The sequence below is a fragment of the Felis catus genome, chromosome D4, assembly GCF_018350175.1.
Source record: "Felis catus isolate Fca126 chromosome D4, F.catus_Fca126_mat1.0, whole genome shotgun sequence".
Lineage (NCBI taxonomy): Eukaryota > Metazoa > Chordata > Mammalia > Carnivora > Felidae > Felis > Felis catus.
The window spans coordinates 81277404-81293306 of NC_058380.1; the positions used below are offsets into that span (position 1 = coordinate 81277404).

The 15903-nt window shown below is 51.7% G+C and overlaps 1 long non-coding RNA gene across 1 annotated transcript; it reads left to right on the top strand.

Moving 5' to 3' along the window:
- The first annotated feature begins 1985 nt into the window (after window positions 1-1985).
- LOC123381661 lies at window positions 1986-14974 on the top strand. The gene is made up of 4 exons (XR_006588947.1): window positions 1986-2297; window positions 4021-4072; window positions 9594-9757; window positions 13845-14974. It is a non-coding gene; the product is annotated as an uncharacterized LOC123381661 (long non-coding RNA).
- Window positions 14975-15903: the final 929 nt, after the last annotated feature.

Sequence of the window (15903 nt, forward strand, 5' to 3'; positions counted from 1 at the left end):
TAAACGGAGCCGCTGGAAGCCCACCTCCGTCCCCGCCTCATTCAGTTTGCTTGCCCCGCTAAAAACCCAACCTTGTGCCGCAGTCCCTCGAGAAGAAAAGGTACATTAGTGAAACCCAGGTTGCAGGGGGGAATGCTTTACCTAATAAAGGAAACTTGCCGGTGTAGCTTGGGCGACACCCCTTTGTGCACATGGGTCTGCCCAGGCTTGGAGCCCCAAGGAGACCCTCTTCCGGGTGGAACTTTGCAGGCACCAGTGTGGGTGGGGGAAAACTGAGGGAAGAGGGAAGCCGTGCTCAGGGTCATCAACCACCAAAACCGTATCAAGCAGACTTTACAAATCCAGCGTCTTTCTCTCTGTGCTTAGAAGTATGGCCATTTTTGTGGTTGTTCACTATAAAAGTGATCCAGTGAACACCGCTCCTGGGTGTATCTTTTTGAACCGGCTTTATGCTTGTTATTCGTTTGACCCTCACATCCCCTCTGAAGGGGGGGCATGAGTTAACTGAGGCCCAGAGGTACGAGTACCTTGCCCAAGCATGTTGGGGAAGGTTGGAGATGGGGGTGGGGTGCCCCTGGTCTGTTTTATCTGTTAATCCCAGCAACTCTGGCACCATAATTTTGGGTGGGGATGTATTTGCAGGAGGGTTAAGATCTAATCAGGGCAGGAAAAAGTAAGGGATTAGCAACCCCACCCTATTCCAGCCCACCCCAGCCCAGCCCACAGCCCTGAGCTTTGCCCTCCAGACTTGGACTGTGCTCTTGCCTCATTGGGAAGGAAAAGGTGGAATTGTCACCATTTCCATAGGAGCCCAGAGAGGTTAAGTGACTTGCACCAGGTCACACAGCAAATGGCTAGGAAGCCGAGGCCGTCCACCACAGCCAGACCTCTCCTTCCAGGGAGAACCCCCTCCCTGAATCCTGACATTTTGGGGACCTGTCTTGGGGTGCACCACTGGGCCAGGAGATTCTGATTACCGAGAAACGGCCTTCCCTCCACCCCTGCCCCCGCCCGGCCCTGGAACCCTACACCAGGGGTAATTGACATCAGATGCGGCTGTGACCCAAGGAATGCTCCCTAGGAACCTGGAAGCATTTATTGTCTGGAAGAGAATCCAGGGCCCTCTCTAGGCTGCCCTCCCTCCCTGGCTGTCTCCTCCCCAGGCGGCCAAAGGTGGATAGGGGCCCTGAGGAGCCTCTGGTGCTGCCCCGGGGTGAGTGCAGCCGGCCTTGATGAATACAACTGCTGAAAGCACCTTCCTGGCTTTCTCCTTCCTGGGGATACAGTTACAGGGGGCCAGACTTCCTGCCCAGCCCGCCCAGCTTCACCACGCGGATCTGCAGGCTCTCCGGGCAGGCAGCTCCGCCCCCCACCCCCAGCTGGGATGCTGGCGGGGCCCCCTCTCATTCAGAGTGCAGCTCAAATGTCACCTCCTCAGGGAGGCCCTCCCTGACCACCCTATATGAGCCAGCCCACCTACTGGCAGATTCTCCCACCCACTCTGTTTAATTTTCTTTGTATCATTTAATCTCTAGCTGGTTGCTTCATCTGTTTTCTTATAATAATGATTATGTCCTGCACACAGACCCCTGCCTCCCAGAATGTGAACTGTGTGAGGGCAGGGACTTTGTCTTGTCCACTGCTGTATCCCAGGGCCTGGAACCATGCTCGGCACGTAGTAAATGTTCAGTAAATACCCACTGAATGAACAAAGCAAGAATAAACCCCTGCCTTAAGCCTCTGAATTTATAACTTGACCTTGAATCTCTGCTCTGAGCTGAGATTTATCATCCCTGATCTCCACCCTCTGGTTTGTCTGGGATTCTCCACACTGATTCCGCTCTGGTATAAAACTCCAGTTTCTGGGGCACCTGGGTGGCTCAGTCAGTTAAGCGTCTGACTCTTGACTTCAGCTCAGGTCATGATCTCGCTGTTCGTGAGTTCAAGACCTGCACTGGGCTCTGCACTGACAGTGTGGAGCCTGCTTGGGATTCTCTCTTTCCCTCTCTCTCTGGCCCTGCCCTGGGCTCTCTCTCTCTCTCTCTCAAGATAAATAAACTTAAAACATTTTTTTTTAACTCCAATTTCTGATGCTCACTCTCCTGCCTGGATTTTATTGTTTCAGGCTCTCATCTGGGAGCTCAGGACTGACCTCTGAGCTCACTTCTTTGATCTTCTCCCCTGGCTCTGTGATGTGACTTTGGGCAGGTCTCTTGCCCTTCCTGAGCCAGCAAACGTCTTTAAACCGAAGCTTATATGGGAAGCCCAGTATATGAGACCGAGAAAAAGTTCACAAGGTAGGAAGGGGGCCTGAGCCCTGAGTACCTTGTCTTTCCATGTCCCCAACACACCTTTGCAGATCCCTAGAGCTTTGGAGAACATGGTTTGAAAACCCCAGATTCGATGATTTCTCAGTCTCTCTTGGGTCTGTAATTCTACAGTGCAATTACTTACATGTCTAGTCTTAAGCGCTCGCTTGGTCATTCATGTACTGGTCCATCAAACATTCATGGGCCACAGTTGTGTGCTAACCTGCCCTAATCCCTGTTCTCCAATGTCTTGTGTCCAGTTTCTGGTCTCCTTTCCTCATTCAGTAAGCAGTCCGGGAGCACAGCTCACGTGCCAGGGTCGTGAAATCTCAGAGAACTTGGGCAGGGCTGCCACTGACTGGTATTACACCGTTGTGTGACTGAAGGAAAAGGCACCCCCTTCTGGGCAGATGCGGCCTTACTGGACGCAAGTTGACCAGCAGACAGTGCCCTTGAATGACGAAAAAGGTGACTATGTTTCTGGCAGATGGAACCCCACATTTGGGTGCAGGCTGATTAGGTCCCAGGCCCCTTGCGTAGTGCATAAACTTCACTGGTGGCTCCACGGGTGTGCGATCTGTGTTTGGTTTAATGATCTAGTAACATCGTCTTTAAATTTTAAGTAATTTTTGAACGGGGTGGGGGCTGCACATTCTCATTTTGCAGTGGACCCCGCAAATTACGCAGCTAGTCCCGACTCGATACAAAGTCCTGGTTAGATAATAGGGGCCCCCATTACACGAGGGGGAAAGCAAAGCCCCAGTAAAGAGGAACTGCCTGCCAGTGTGGCTTGGTGGAGCTTGGCAGGGCTTGGGTGCCCAGAGGCTAGTCTGCCCGCTCCCAGCCGGGTGAGGCTGGACATACTCTGCGGTGGGGAAACCGGGCATGGTCCCCACCCAGAGGTGGTCAGGAGCAGGGGGAGACATGTGCGTGAGCGTACTTAGAGCACGAGATCTTCAGAGCAAGAGGAAGTGCTCTTGGCTTGTTGGAAGTGCCTCGCCATAGCAAGGGCTTGGCGACTGAGGTGTGGGCAGTGTAGAAGATGGAGTGACTTTTTCCAGCGGGGGCTTTGGAGAAGCCTTCTCAGAGGAGGTGACAAGGGACCTGACAGTGAGGGATAAGAGGGCTTGAATTAGGAGGGGAGGGGAGGGGCATTCCCAAGGGCAAGTCCAGCCTGGGCTGAAAGAGTGGAAGGGTGTGGTCTGGGTGGGAGAAGACACAGGAGAGGTAGGGGGTGAAAGACCTTGAACGTCAGGGTGAGGGGTCTGGACTGCATCCTCTGTGTGGGCTTGGGAGGGTCCTGCACCCCAACTAGAGCAGATCGGTATGAATCTGTTCTCTATGTCATACATGGGCACTTGGGATTTTGTAAAAAAAAAATAAAGATGTCGCCTGTAAGAATATGTTTGAAAGTCATAGTAATGGGGGATGGAAATCCAGAGAAGCAGTTCAAAGTCCCTCTGCCAGCTTCTGGCTCCCATGCAGGGCTGTACTCTTTGCAGGAGAGAAGCTGAGAGGGGCAGTGATGGCTCTGGATCAGGCAGTATGTAGAACCCAGGACTCCTGCCTCCTAGATTGGGGGTCTTTGGATGCTGCGCCTGCAGGAACTCACATTTACAGGCCCCTGGGTGAAGCCGTTGGTCCACCTTCCCAGGTCTCCCCTCTGTCTGCAGCTCCAGCGCAGAGATGCTCCTTTTTCTTCCTCCTTCAGGGACTTTTCTCGGAAAAGGAGGCCTATGCTGCCACCTGGTGGCAACTGTGAGGTAGGTGAGGTGCAGCTTCCCTGCTCTGAAGCTTGCGGACCGTCCTGGTCTAGACAAAGGGCCCTGTGCCCTGGGGTGGGGCAGTCCTGGCTTTCAGGACTCTGGGACCATTAATGGTGGTATAGCCCACCCCATATCTGTTCTTTGTCTGTCTCACCCCATCTCAACGACTTGGCACCCTAACTGATCTTGAAGCCTGGGTGTTACCCTTGGCTCCGCCCACTCGCTTATTCCCTAAATCCAGTCTGTCTCCGAGTCCTGTCAAATCTGCCTTTGAGGGCACCTGGGTGGCTCAGTTGGGTTAAGCATCTGACTTCGACTTAGGTCATGATCTCGCTATTTGTGAGTTTGAGCCCTGGCTCGGGCTCTCTGCTGTCAGCATGGAGCCTGCTTCAGATCCTCTGTTCCCCTCTTTCTCTGTCCCTCCCCTGCTCATGTGTGCTCGCTCTCTCTCTCTCTCTCTCTCTCTCAAAAATAAATAAACATTACCAAAAGTCTGCCTTTTAGGTAGACCTGGAACGTGTCCATTGCTCTCTATCCCTAAGACCAAGGCTCGGGTCCAGCCACCATTGTCCCTCCGCCCCACCCCACCCGGTCTGCTGCAGTAGCCACATTTGGTCTCCCCACCTGTTCTCTGTGCTGCATCCAGAGGGACCTTCCCAAAACCCGCAGCCACTCATGTCACTCCCTGCTCAAAACCACCAATCGCTTCCCATTCGTCCCAGTACGAAACTCAGCTTCTCCACCGGGAAACCCATCTGGGAACCCTCCCCTGCAAACACCCCAGCCCCACATCTCACGGGCACCCTTCGGCCTCTCCTAGTCAGACAGTACGGGACAGTGGTTGCAGGCTTAGACTCCGGTGCCTGACTGCCTGCTTTTGTCATTTGCCCACCGTGCACGCTCAGTCAGGTTACTTGCCTCAGTTTCCCAATCTGTAAACCAGGACTGATGGTAATGGTACCTACTTCAGGGTACTGAATGATCATGGGATCACGTGGGGCCAATGACAAGGTTGGAGAGCACAGTCTGTGCATAAGACTGCCCTCACTTCTGACACTACCTGCGAGTTTGGGGGGCCCCCCAATCCACCCTCAGGTCCAGCCACTTGCTAAAGGGCTCACAGAACCCCCTGAAAGCTCCTATACCTGTTGTGAAACGATACAGATTAGAATCTGCCCAAGGGGGAGATGCGGTAGGGCAGAGTCACGTAGATCACATGGTCAGTGGTGGTGGCTGAGGCAAGATGACCCCGGAGAGACTTGCACTTGCAGCCATGTTGTCAGGGAATGTGTGCAGCCTGCCCAGCCCTGAGGGGACACTGGGCAGAGGAGGGTCCTAGAGGCAGCAGCAGAGACGCCAGGGAGGCAGATTTCAGTTCCACGTGTCCAAGGACCTTCCAAGAATGAAGGTGGGGGCAGTGATCTGCTGCGGGGATGGGGACCCAGCCTGTTGGGAGGCCCAGGCGGGGCTGAGGTGGGGGGGAAGCAGGGGCAGGTCCCCCTCCCTGCCTACCCCAGCTCTGCAGGGCCCAGATGGCAGTGGGGAGAGAGGGGCCGGGGAAGGAAAGCGGAAGGAAAAGCCAGCCTAGGCGGAGTTCAAGCCTAGGAGGAGTGAAGGAGGGCCCTGCCTTCCAGAAGCCTCTGCAGGGAGCTTGGATTCAAGCCTAGCTGTGTGTTCTGAGGAACAGGGCAGTCCCAGGATTCACATGGGTAGCCAGGGTTCACATGGGGAGCAAACTCCTTGAATTTGCTCTCTTGGGCAGATGGGGCACACTCCAGGCCCAAAAAGAACCCCACCCTGAGAGCCTGCTGGGGAAGGTCTAAGGGCCAGGAGCCCTGGATTCTGGCTCCTTCTCCTGCTATCTGTCCTTGGGCAGATCTCCTTCCCTCTCTGGGCCACAGCCTCCTGATCTGTTCAGTGGAGGTTTGGGCCCAAGGATCGGAGTCCCCTTCTACAGAGAGACAGGCATCGGGGGCTTGGAGAGAGTGTGGGAGGGCACTGGAGGTCGGGCCAGGACTGGTCGTAGCGGTATCTGTCCACAGCCTAGGAACCAGTCCTGCCCACCCCCTCCCCAAGTTCTACTCTGCCCACCACACCGACCACAGTGTCCTCTTCTCCTTTTCTATTTTCAGACCTCCTAGGGTTCTGAGGAAGCCCGGCCGGCGCCAGTCCAGGAACTCTGAGCTGCTGAGGGAGGCAGCCCCAGAGCGGTTAGATGTGCAGGGAGTCACGGGCTTAGGAGGAGGTAGTGGGGGCCTCCCTTCTGGGCTGGACAAGGGGACTTTCTCAGGCTTGGCTCTGGCCTGGACCCCCAGGATGCTCTGGTTCCTGCTGGAGCCTGGACTGGTCAGGAGGCTGATGCACGGTGGGGCTGGGTGGAATGCATTCTTTCGGGCCCAGCCCAAAGGCTCACCTTGATCGAGACCCCGACAGTCTTGGGGCTGTGCCTGGCTGGGCAGAGAGCCTGTAGCCAAGGTCTCGTGGCTGGAATCTGGCTTCAGTCTGGCTAAAACCCAAGCCCTGTCCCTCACTGCAGCAGGCTATGTTGTAGGAGGGCCAAACCCCAGCTTCCTTCTTTCCCCAGGACTTTTGAGGGCCTCCCACTAATGCTCTCAGAATTGTCAGGAAGGCTTGGGGTCAGTGATGAATGACCCTCATCAAAAGGGCACCCAGAATGCTTCTTGTATCTTTTCTTCCCCACCCCCCTTCCCCCCAGAGAATACATGTCACTATGAGACAGACAGACAGACAGACAGACAGACAGACAGACAGACAGGAAGGCACTGATCTGAGATGGTGTGGCAAGACAGATAGTTCCCTTGTTTGTGGAGATGGCTTCTGGTCTTATTGTCATTCCATCTACCAGCCAGATGGTCTGGTACCCAGACCTTCCTACTCTGGGTGCAGAGTCTGGAGTCTCTGGCTGATAGGGTCTCTTTCTTGCCCCACTAACTCTACATGAGCTTTGGCAAGACCCTTGCAGTCTCTGGGGCTCAGTTTCCCTATCCATGAAACAAGAAGATTGACTGGAACTCCCTCCTAGTTCTATGTGTACGATTGCGATTTTCTGACCAGGGAAGCAGTTTTAGCTCCGGGTTCAGCAGCCTCTGCCTGGGATGGCCTGCTGTTGCCTTGGTAGGGAGCAGGTGGAGAGAACAAAGGCATCTGTGCTCAGGAGAAATAGCTTCCCAGCCAAAGCGTGGAACATGAAGCAGATTGTGCCAGAAATAGAGACAGAGATGAAGAGGGACAGAGTCAGCAAGAGGGAGTTAGCAGCAAGAGAGATACTGAAAGAGGAAGAGAGTGTTGGAGACAGAGATGAAGAGATACGGCCACCCACAGAGGCAGAGATATCACAGGGGGACAGAGAGAGTGAGAAACAAAGATACACAGATGCAGAGACCAAGACTGAGAGGTACAGGCAGGAACAGGGCAGCCATAAAGGATTGGATGGGCAGGAAAGCCAGTGACAGAGTTTTCTGCTCCTTGAGGGGCGTGTCTAGACAGATCCTGTTGTTGCCCACACTGTGCCCAGGTCTGGTGGTCACTCTTCTGCCTGTGATATTTCCTCTGAGACTGGAACCCTGTGGCCTCCCAGTTTAAATGTCCTCTAGACATCATGCCCCTGGAGGTAGTGTGTGTAAAGATGAGAGCCCACATGGGCTTAGGATGTCTGATACTACATGGTCTCAGGGCTTCATTAAAGGGTAGGGACAAATGGCAGAGTATCAGAGATGAATGAAGGTTATTACCTGCAGGAGGATGTGGTTAGGGTTGGGAGAAGAGAGCAGGAAGATGGAAAGTCCAAAGAAAGATCTCCCCGTCTTTCTTTAAATGAGGCATTAACTTTGTGTCTGACTATTTAGGGACTGATAGGAAATCTGGTAGGTGGGGGGGGGTGGTGGTGGTGAGGGTTGGAATGTAGGTGTTAAGGGTTGGAAAGAAGGAGGAGATACAAAAGGAGAAAAACTGAGGTGGGCAGGATGGGTTTAGCTGAGTTGAATCATGTTTAGTTGGGTCAAGCATGGTTGGTTTGGTTTGGGTGGAGCGGAGTTGTGTTATGTCATGTAGGGGTAGGTGAGGTAAACAGAATTCAGTTTGGTTGGATTGAATGGAACTTGGGTTTGGGTCTGAGTGGAGCAGAGTTGAGATGGTTTGCTTTGAACTGAACTTAGTAGATAGAGTTAAGCTGAGTTGGGTTGTGCTGAGTGGAGTTGAGTTTGACTGAATCGGGATAGGATGGATTTGGTGGGGTAAGTGGAAGTAAGTTGAGTTGGGTTGACTTGAGTTGAATTTAGGAGAATTGTAGTGGGTTGTGTTGGTTGAGTTAGGTTGGGTTGGTCTGAATAAAAAAGTTAAAAGACTCCCAGTAGTTTGGAGTAAGGAGGATGCAGTGTAATCCAAATCATGTTGCCAGGCAAGGAGGATGAAGTGAATGCCAAGGAGAGGCCTGGTGAGGGGAGATAAGCCAGGCTGAGATCTAAGCAGATCTGTGAGTTGGAGGTGGTTTGGCATATAAATGATCTCAGTGTCTCTCCATCCTTTACCTCTCTGTACCTCCACTGTGTAGAGAAAGGCTCACTAAGGCTGTGATTTGCATCCTGCCATCAGAAGAAGGGAATATAAAAATCTCATTGAATGTGTGCAGGTGTGTGTGTGTGTGTGTGTGTGTGTGTGTGTGTGTGTGTGTGTTGAGAACATTTAAGATCTACTCTGTTAGCAACTTTCAAGTATACAGTACAGTGTTATTAGCCATAGTTACCACAATGTACATTAGATCTTCAGAACTTATTCATCTTATGACTGGAAGTTTCTACACTTTGACCATCACCATTTCCTCCACTTGCCAGCCTCTGGCAACTGCCGATCTACATTCTGTTTCTGTGAGTTTGGTTTTTTTAGATTCTACATGTAAGTGAGATCAGACAGTATTTGTCTTTCTCTGCCTGACTTTACTTCACGTAGCATAATGTCTTCAAGTTTGTTGTTGCAAATGGTGAGAGTTCCTTCCCTTTTTATGGCTGAATAATATTCCATTGTGTGTACATACCCCAAAGAATATTAACTCCTGCAGAGAAGGAGTTCTTTTTGTGTGAAACCCTGGCAAGATTTTTTTTAAAGGAGAATGACGGGGGAGAGCAAAGGCCAGAAGGTTATCCCTGTTAGTCTCTCTCTTTTTTTTTAATGTTTTTATTTATTTTTGAGAGGGAGATAGAGAGAGAGGCAGAGAGAGAGGGAGGCAGAGGATTCAAAGTGGGCTCTGTGCTGATGGCAGGGAGCCCGATGTGGGGCTTGAACTCACGAAATGTGAGATCATGACCTGAGCCGAAACCAAGAGTCAGACGCTTAACTGACTGAGCCACCCAGGCATCCCCTTCCCTGTTAGTCTCTTAACCCAGCTCTTGGGTGGCAGCCTTTCAGGAAAAGGAAATGTAGCATTTATTGAACACCTACTATACACTAAGTATGTTTGCATCCATCAGCCTTTTAAATGATCACAAAATCCCTCTTTTTCTAGTGGAGAAATTGTGACCCAAGGAACTTAAGCAACATGGTCAATGTTGACCAAGGTCAAGAGCCAGTGTGATGCAGACCCAGGTGGGTGTGTGTCTGAAGTCCACGTCTTTTCCTTTCTGCCAACAGAGCAGGAGGACATCTAAAACGCATCAACAGGCAAAGGAGGTGAGAGGATGTGAGGAGCTAGAGTGGGTGGGGGTATTGGGAGGGTGAGGAGGAGGGAAGCTGAGGGACAGGGCACCCAGAGATGCCCTGTCAATCAGGGCCTGGTCATGGGACCTCAGCTAGGCAGCAGGGCCAGGTGCTGGTTTATGGACCTTAGCATTTGGGAATTGAGATCCTCCTAAGGATCTAGGCACGCGGGCCTTGCAAGGAGATTCTCACGGCTCCTTCCTTACCCTCTGTCTTCTGTTCCTCTGAGGCTCACCCCACCCCCTCCCCGGCTGAGAGCTCCGTGAGACCAGGAGGCTCCAGCAGCCCACCCAGAGGTTGGCCCAGATGTCATCTCGTGATTATTTGTAGGATGGGTGGTGTGGAACTGAAAGAAATCACAGAGCAGTGAGGCCACTCCTGTGCTCTGGCTGCGAGATGCCCCGAGGAAAGAGCCCATTCCTGTCCCCAAGGTGGCCTGGGGGAGGGGAGCAGGCCTGGGGACTCTGGGGCGCTCCTTTCTGGCTGTGGGCAGGCAGCTGACCAGTCCTCACTCACCACCCAGTTCTTTCATGCGGTCCTGTGGTCCTGGCCGCGTGGCTGGGCCTCTTCCCTCCCAAACCCTTGAGTCACACACACACACACACACACACACACACACACACACACACACACACCACAGAGCACTGGACAGCCCAGTGAGAGCCTAGGTTGGATGGAAGGGAGATAGGTCCTTCATGGCTGTGGGGTCAGGACAACCGCTCCCTTTCCCGGTGTTCTGAGAGGTTGGAATCCCTGCAGCTCCTTCATTCACTCATTCATTTATTCCTGGCTTAAAAATGGGTATTTGCATGGGATGCAAAATGCAGAGAAGCCAGAGTCTGATATTTCGGAGTTGTAACTGAACAACCAGTAGACCTTAGCCAGGTCATCTCAACTCCATGAGCCTGGGCTTCCTCGTCTGTAAAATGTGCATAATGTTCCCTCCAGGGTACTGGAGGCGGTCCAAGGAGGTGACAAACTCATAGTGTTTGTTAACTGTAAACTCCTGAACGCGTGTGTGTGTGTGCGCGCGCGCGTAAATGAGAGTCATTCACTTATTAATTTTTTGGCTCATTTATTTAAGAAACATGGGGTGCCTGGGTGGCTCTGTCGGTTAGGCATCCAACTTCGGTTCAGGTCATGATCTTGCGGTTGGTGAGTTCGAGCCCCACATCGGGCTCTGCGCTGACAGGTCAGAGCCTGGAGCCTGCTTCTAATTCTGTGTCTCCCTTTCTCTCTGCCCCTCCCCTGCTCGTTCTCTCTCTCTCTCTCTCAAAAATAAACACTAAAAAAAGAGAGAAAGAAACACTGATACACTGCTTAGTAAGCATCAAACAATGTGCCAAGCACTTTATAAGCATTAACTCATTCAATGCTCAACAACCGTATGACGATGGTACTAATATTTTCCCCATTTTGCAGAGGAGGGAATTGAGGCACAGAGGAGTTAAGTAATTTGCTCAATGCCATATAGCTAATAAGTGGTAGAGCTGGGATTCACACATAGTCCTGCTTGACTCCAGACTATTCGACTATTTCTTTCATTCATTCATTCATTCATTCATTCGTCAAACATTTATTAAGTGCTTTCTCTGTGTCAGAGAAAGTCTGAGTCCACAGAAAGGAGCCAGACTTGGTCATTGTGGTATTGTGGTTCCCTTGCAGAGCCAGTGATAGCCTCCTAGAGGGGAAAGAGTTGGAAATGCATGGGCAATGTTTGGTTGTTGCCATTACTGGGCTTAATATTAGCCAGCTAAACTTCCTGCCCTTTGTGGGGCAATCCTACACAGAATGTCAATAGTGCCCCGCTAGAAAGCATTCAAGAAAACAGCACAGGTTTTGGATTCATTCCAGACCTGGATTGACTCCCAGCCCCGCCATTCCAATACTTGTGATTTGGACAAGGTTGCCTCACCTCTCTGAGCCTCAGCTTCTGCCTCTGAAAAGTATGATTGGAGAGATGATGTCTGTCAAGTGCCCAGCAATGTCTGGCATGCCTTGAAATTGTTCAGCAAACATGAGCATTCTTTCCTGCTCAAGCAAATGCCAGGAAGTACAGAGAAGCAGCAGCTTTGGACACCAGCATCCCTCCACACCCTTCTCACTCTCTCTTGGGGAGGCCCTGAATCGCACAGGTAGGCGTACGCTCACCCATCCATGCAGCTCTTTCCTTTTCTCTCCATCCAGGCTCAAGCCAAAGGCAGGAAAGCCTCCCTTCCCACCAGCCCTGAGGCTTCAGGCAAAGGCCACTCACCTCTCTGAGCGCTGGTGTCCTCGTCGGTCAAATGGAGAAATAGAGCGCAGCTCCTTTTGCCCCCTTGCCCTGCACTCCTTCTCTCTTCTTTTGATAACAGCATCCAGTTTTCTTTGGGGGAACATCTCTCTCCCATTCTTCGTTCACATGGGTGCACGGTCTGGGACTCTAGGACTGAGAATCAGGATGTTCCATCTTCCTGGTCAAAACATTTGGTTTAGGGATGGGTGCATGAGCTAAGCTAGAGCAATCAGAAGTGTCCAAAAAAGAAGCATTCTCCTTGCATGTGGGATTGGGGCACTAGGACAGTGTAAGTCTGGCTAGAGGAGCCTGAGTGCTTGGGGAGCACCTGCCAGACAGTGATGCCAACAAGAGGGGAAAAAAGGATGTGCGAGACAGAGAGACAGAGACAGAGAGAACCTGACACCTGTATGCAGCCATACCTGGCCCCAAATTTTCAGCTTGGGAGCCAACACTTCCCTTCCTTTTGCCAAAAGCAGTTGGAATTGGGTATCTGGCATTTGTAATGAAACTAATCCTGACTTATTCAGGGCTAAAAACGTTTTTTTGTCAAGAGACTGCTGTGTGGCTCAAAAGAGATGATGATGTCAGTGAAAATGTTTTCTTACACTGTGTGCGACTCCATGACGGTAAGTTATTAACGAGGTGCTAAAGCAGGAGCCCGCGTTCCCTGCCAGTGATGATGAGTCAGCCCACTTCTCGCTGAAAGGCTCAGGAAAATGCACTTTTAAGGCTCTTGCCTGAGAACTGAAGGCTTGTTTAGAAGTGCGCCTTCTTGCCCACTAAATGTTCAGTCTCATCAAAGGATGAGATGTCCTTGTGTTGGGGGCACAACTGTTACGAATGTGACTTGTTCCAAGGCTGGTCATTTTACAAGAGGCTATAGGGCACAGAGAAGAGGTACCTGGCCTGTTTGGGGCAAGTCCCTCTTTTGCTCTGGGTCTCTGAGTCTGTCACCTGAGGGGGGTGAGTGGTTTGGACCTTGTCTTAGGCAGCTCCTGGCTCTGACCTTCTGCAGACCTGCAATTCTCAGACCCTAGCCTGGGACAAAAAAGACCTGTTCATTGCTGAATTCTGCAGCATCTACTTGTTAGATTCTCCAGAGAAGTCCACGTCAGAAACCATAGCCCACACCGGAAAGAGACCCTTCAGAGTCTGGCAGACATTGGAGGTTGACAGGACCGACCTCCATTTCCAACACCCAGTCCTTCCTGCCTAATCAAAAACTCGATTTCCCATTCTCCTTCGCAGCCAAGCGAGGTCACGTGACACAGTTGTGGGGAAAGATTAGTGGAACTCGGCTGGGGCTGCCTTTCCCCTTTCTACCCTCTTCCTGCCTGGAAGGAGGCCTGAGGACACAACCCATTCTGGGATGACACAGCAGAGCTGAAAGACGGGGAGAGCCTGGAGCCTGATGGTGTTACGGAGCGGCCACCGAGGCCTGGCATCTCACCTCTGGACTGCTGGTTGTTGAGAAGAATCCCCTCCTTTTCCCCTCCAGCTTCCACGTTGGTCATATTGTGGCCAGACGCACTCCAGGGGCACGAGGCTAGCTAGCACTTGACTGCAGCCATTCTCTCTTAAATTCTTTTTGGCGTCTAGAGCAAGTGCTTTCACCTCTGGGGCCACGCCGACCGACTTGGATTAGTTATATAATTATTAATTACAATAATTACCAATAATGATCATTTTCTGAGTGCCTCCTGAGTGCCAGGAATTTTGCTAAGTCGTCCCATCCTCACAGGGGTCCCAGGAAATACATATTATTATTGTTCTTATTTTCAGATGAGGAAGCAGTCTCAGAGCCGAGATACGACAGGCCCCCAGGCATACGGCAAGAGTATCATAGCTGGGCTCCGAATCCAGGTCTGACTGACTTCAAAAGCTCTGCCCCCTCCGCCCCCTCCCTCCCCCCCTCTTCAGCACATGTAATTCAGTAGGCTTATTTAACAAGTCGGGAAACTGAGGTCCAAGAAGGTGAGTGAGTCCAAGGTCACATGGTGAGTCCAGGAGGTTGTGTCACTAGAAACCAGATCTTCTGGGTTTCCCTATCAGGGAAATTGAGTTTTTGATTAGGCAGGAAGGATTGGGTGTTGGAAATGGAGATCTTTCTAGGGCAGCTGCTGCCCGGTGAATGATAAATCTGAAGGCCAGGCTAAGGTCTGGGGCTGTGGGAGCTATTGAGTTTTTTAGGCAGAGTTAGGAGGGTGTTTCACATACCAAAGGAGGACTATGAAAACAGCTCCTTTTCCTTCAACCGGTGGAGGGGGAGAGGTATGCAGAAACCGACACTTTACAGCCCCAGCAACCTCCAGAGTAGCTGCTGTCTCTTTGCAAGACGATGGTTCTTTCCCCAGCCTGGTTCCTCCTGCTCTTCCTCCCCAGGCGGCTGGGCCCCCAGATCTCAGGAGCTGATGTCTGATGCTGTGCAGATTACGTTGTTGGTGGGGGCGGGCTGGGGAGGATGCCCGTGGTGTGACCACTGAGCCATCCTGTGCTGATCCGATGGCGTCAGCTGCCTAATGCTGAGGTCTGTAGGACAGGGGACCCTGCAGTGGAAACTCCCCAGATGAGCTTGGAGACTCTCCACTCACCACCAATCTCCTGCTTGTTTATCTGTCTTCTTGGCCTGCCTCCGCCAGGATCTGAGTGTTTGTTTTAAAGATTCAGGGTTCAGGATCCAAGAGAGCCAGGGATGGAGCAGACAGTTAGGCTTGCAGACGTCAACATCAAAGAGGCCAGAGCTCCAAGCCCACCTACTAGCCTGTGGCCTTTAGCAGGTCATTTTTACTGTTTACAAAAATGGAGAAAACCTGTCTCATGGAGCTGTTCTGAGTTATAGAATCGGTGGTGCACCTGAACCCTCGGCATAATGTCTGCCACACAGCAGGTGTTCCTGCGGGGGTTGTAACTCCTCCCCCCACCCCCCACCCCCCGCCCCGTCTTCCTCTTTACTGCAAGATCTAGGGAATTCTTTTTTTAAAAAAATTTTAATGTTTATTTTATTATTTTTGAGAGAGAGAGCGCATGAGCAGGGGAGGGGCAGAGAGTGAGAAGGAGACACAGAATCTCAAGCAGGCTCCAGGCGCTGAGCTGTCACCCCGACGCGGGGCTCGAACTCGGGAATGGTGAGATCATGACCTGAGCCGAAGTCCGACACCCCAGCGACTGAGCCACCCAGGTGCCCCAAGATCTAGGGAATTCTTTGAGTCTCAGTTTCCTCTTTTCATAATGGAGCTGTTGTGAGGATTGCAGTGGGAAAGGGGTGTAAACAGCCGACCATCACCCATCATGCATTTCCACTTTCTCTTCATGAACTCCAAACACCAGCTGGCTGTGCTGGGCCTTAGGTGTGCAGTACCTGGTATCCAGAACAAAGGCACTGGGCCTTGAAATCTAACCTTTACTAGTTGTACAACCTTGTGTAAGTCATTTCAGCTCTCCAGGCCCCACTTTCTTTTCTCTGTAAAACGGAGGTGATAATATAAGGCTGTTGAGAAAATCACATGTGATAGTGCCTGCAAAACACATAGCACTCTGCCTGCCATGTAGTAGGTACTCAAGAAATAGCAGCGATTTTTATTATTGTCGCCAATGCCCAACGCTGGCCTGGCACTGGTAACGTAGGTTCAAAAGAGGAAGAGAAGTTTGCAGGAAACCGTCCCGCTCAGGTAAGGAACAGCAGGGAAAGCAAGCAAAGGATTTACATTGAGCTCCTCCCGGAGGCTGGACAAGTTCACACAGGCCGTCTTCTTTTGTCTCACGGTAACTCTTGCAAGAGTAGAATTATTAACCCCATTTTACAGATGGGGAAGCTGAGGCCCAAGAGGGGCAGTTGGTTGCC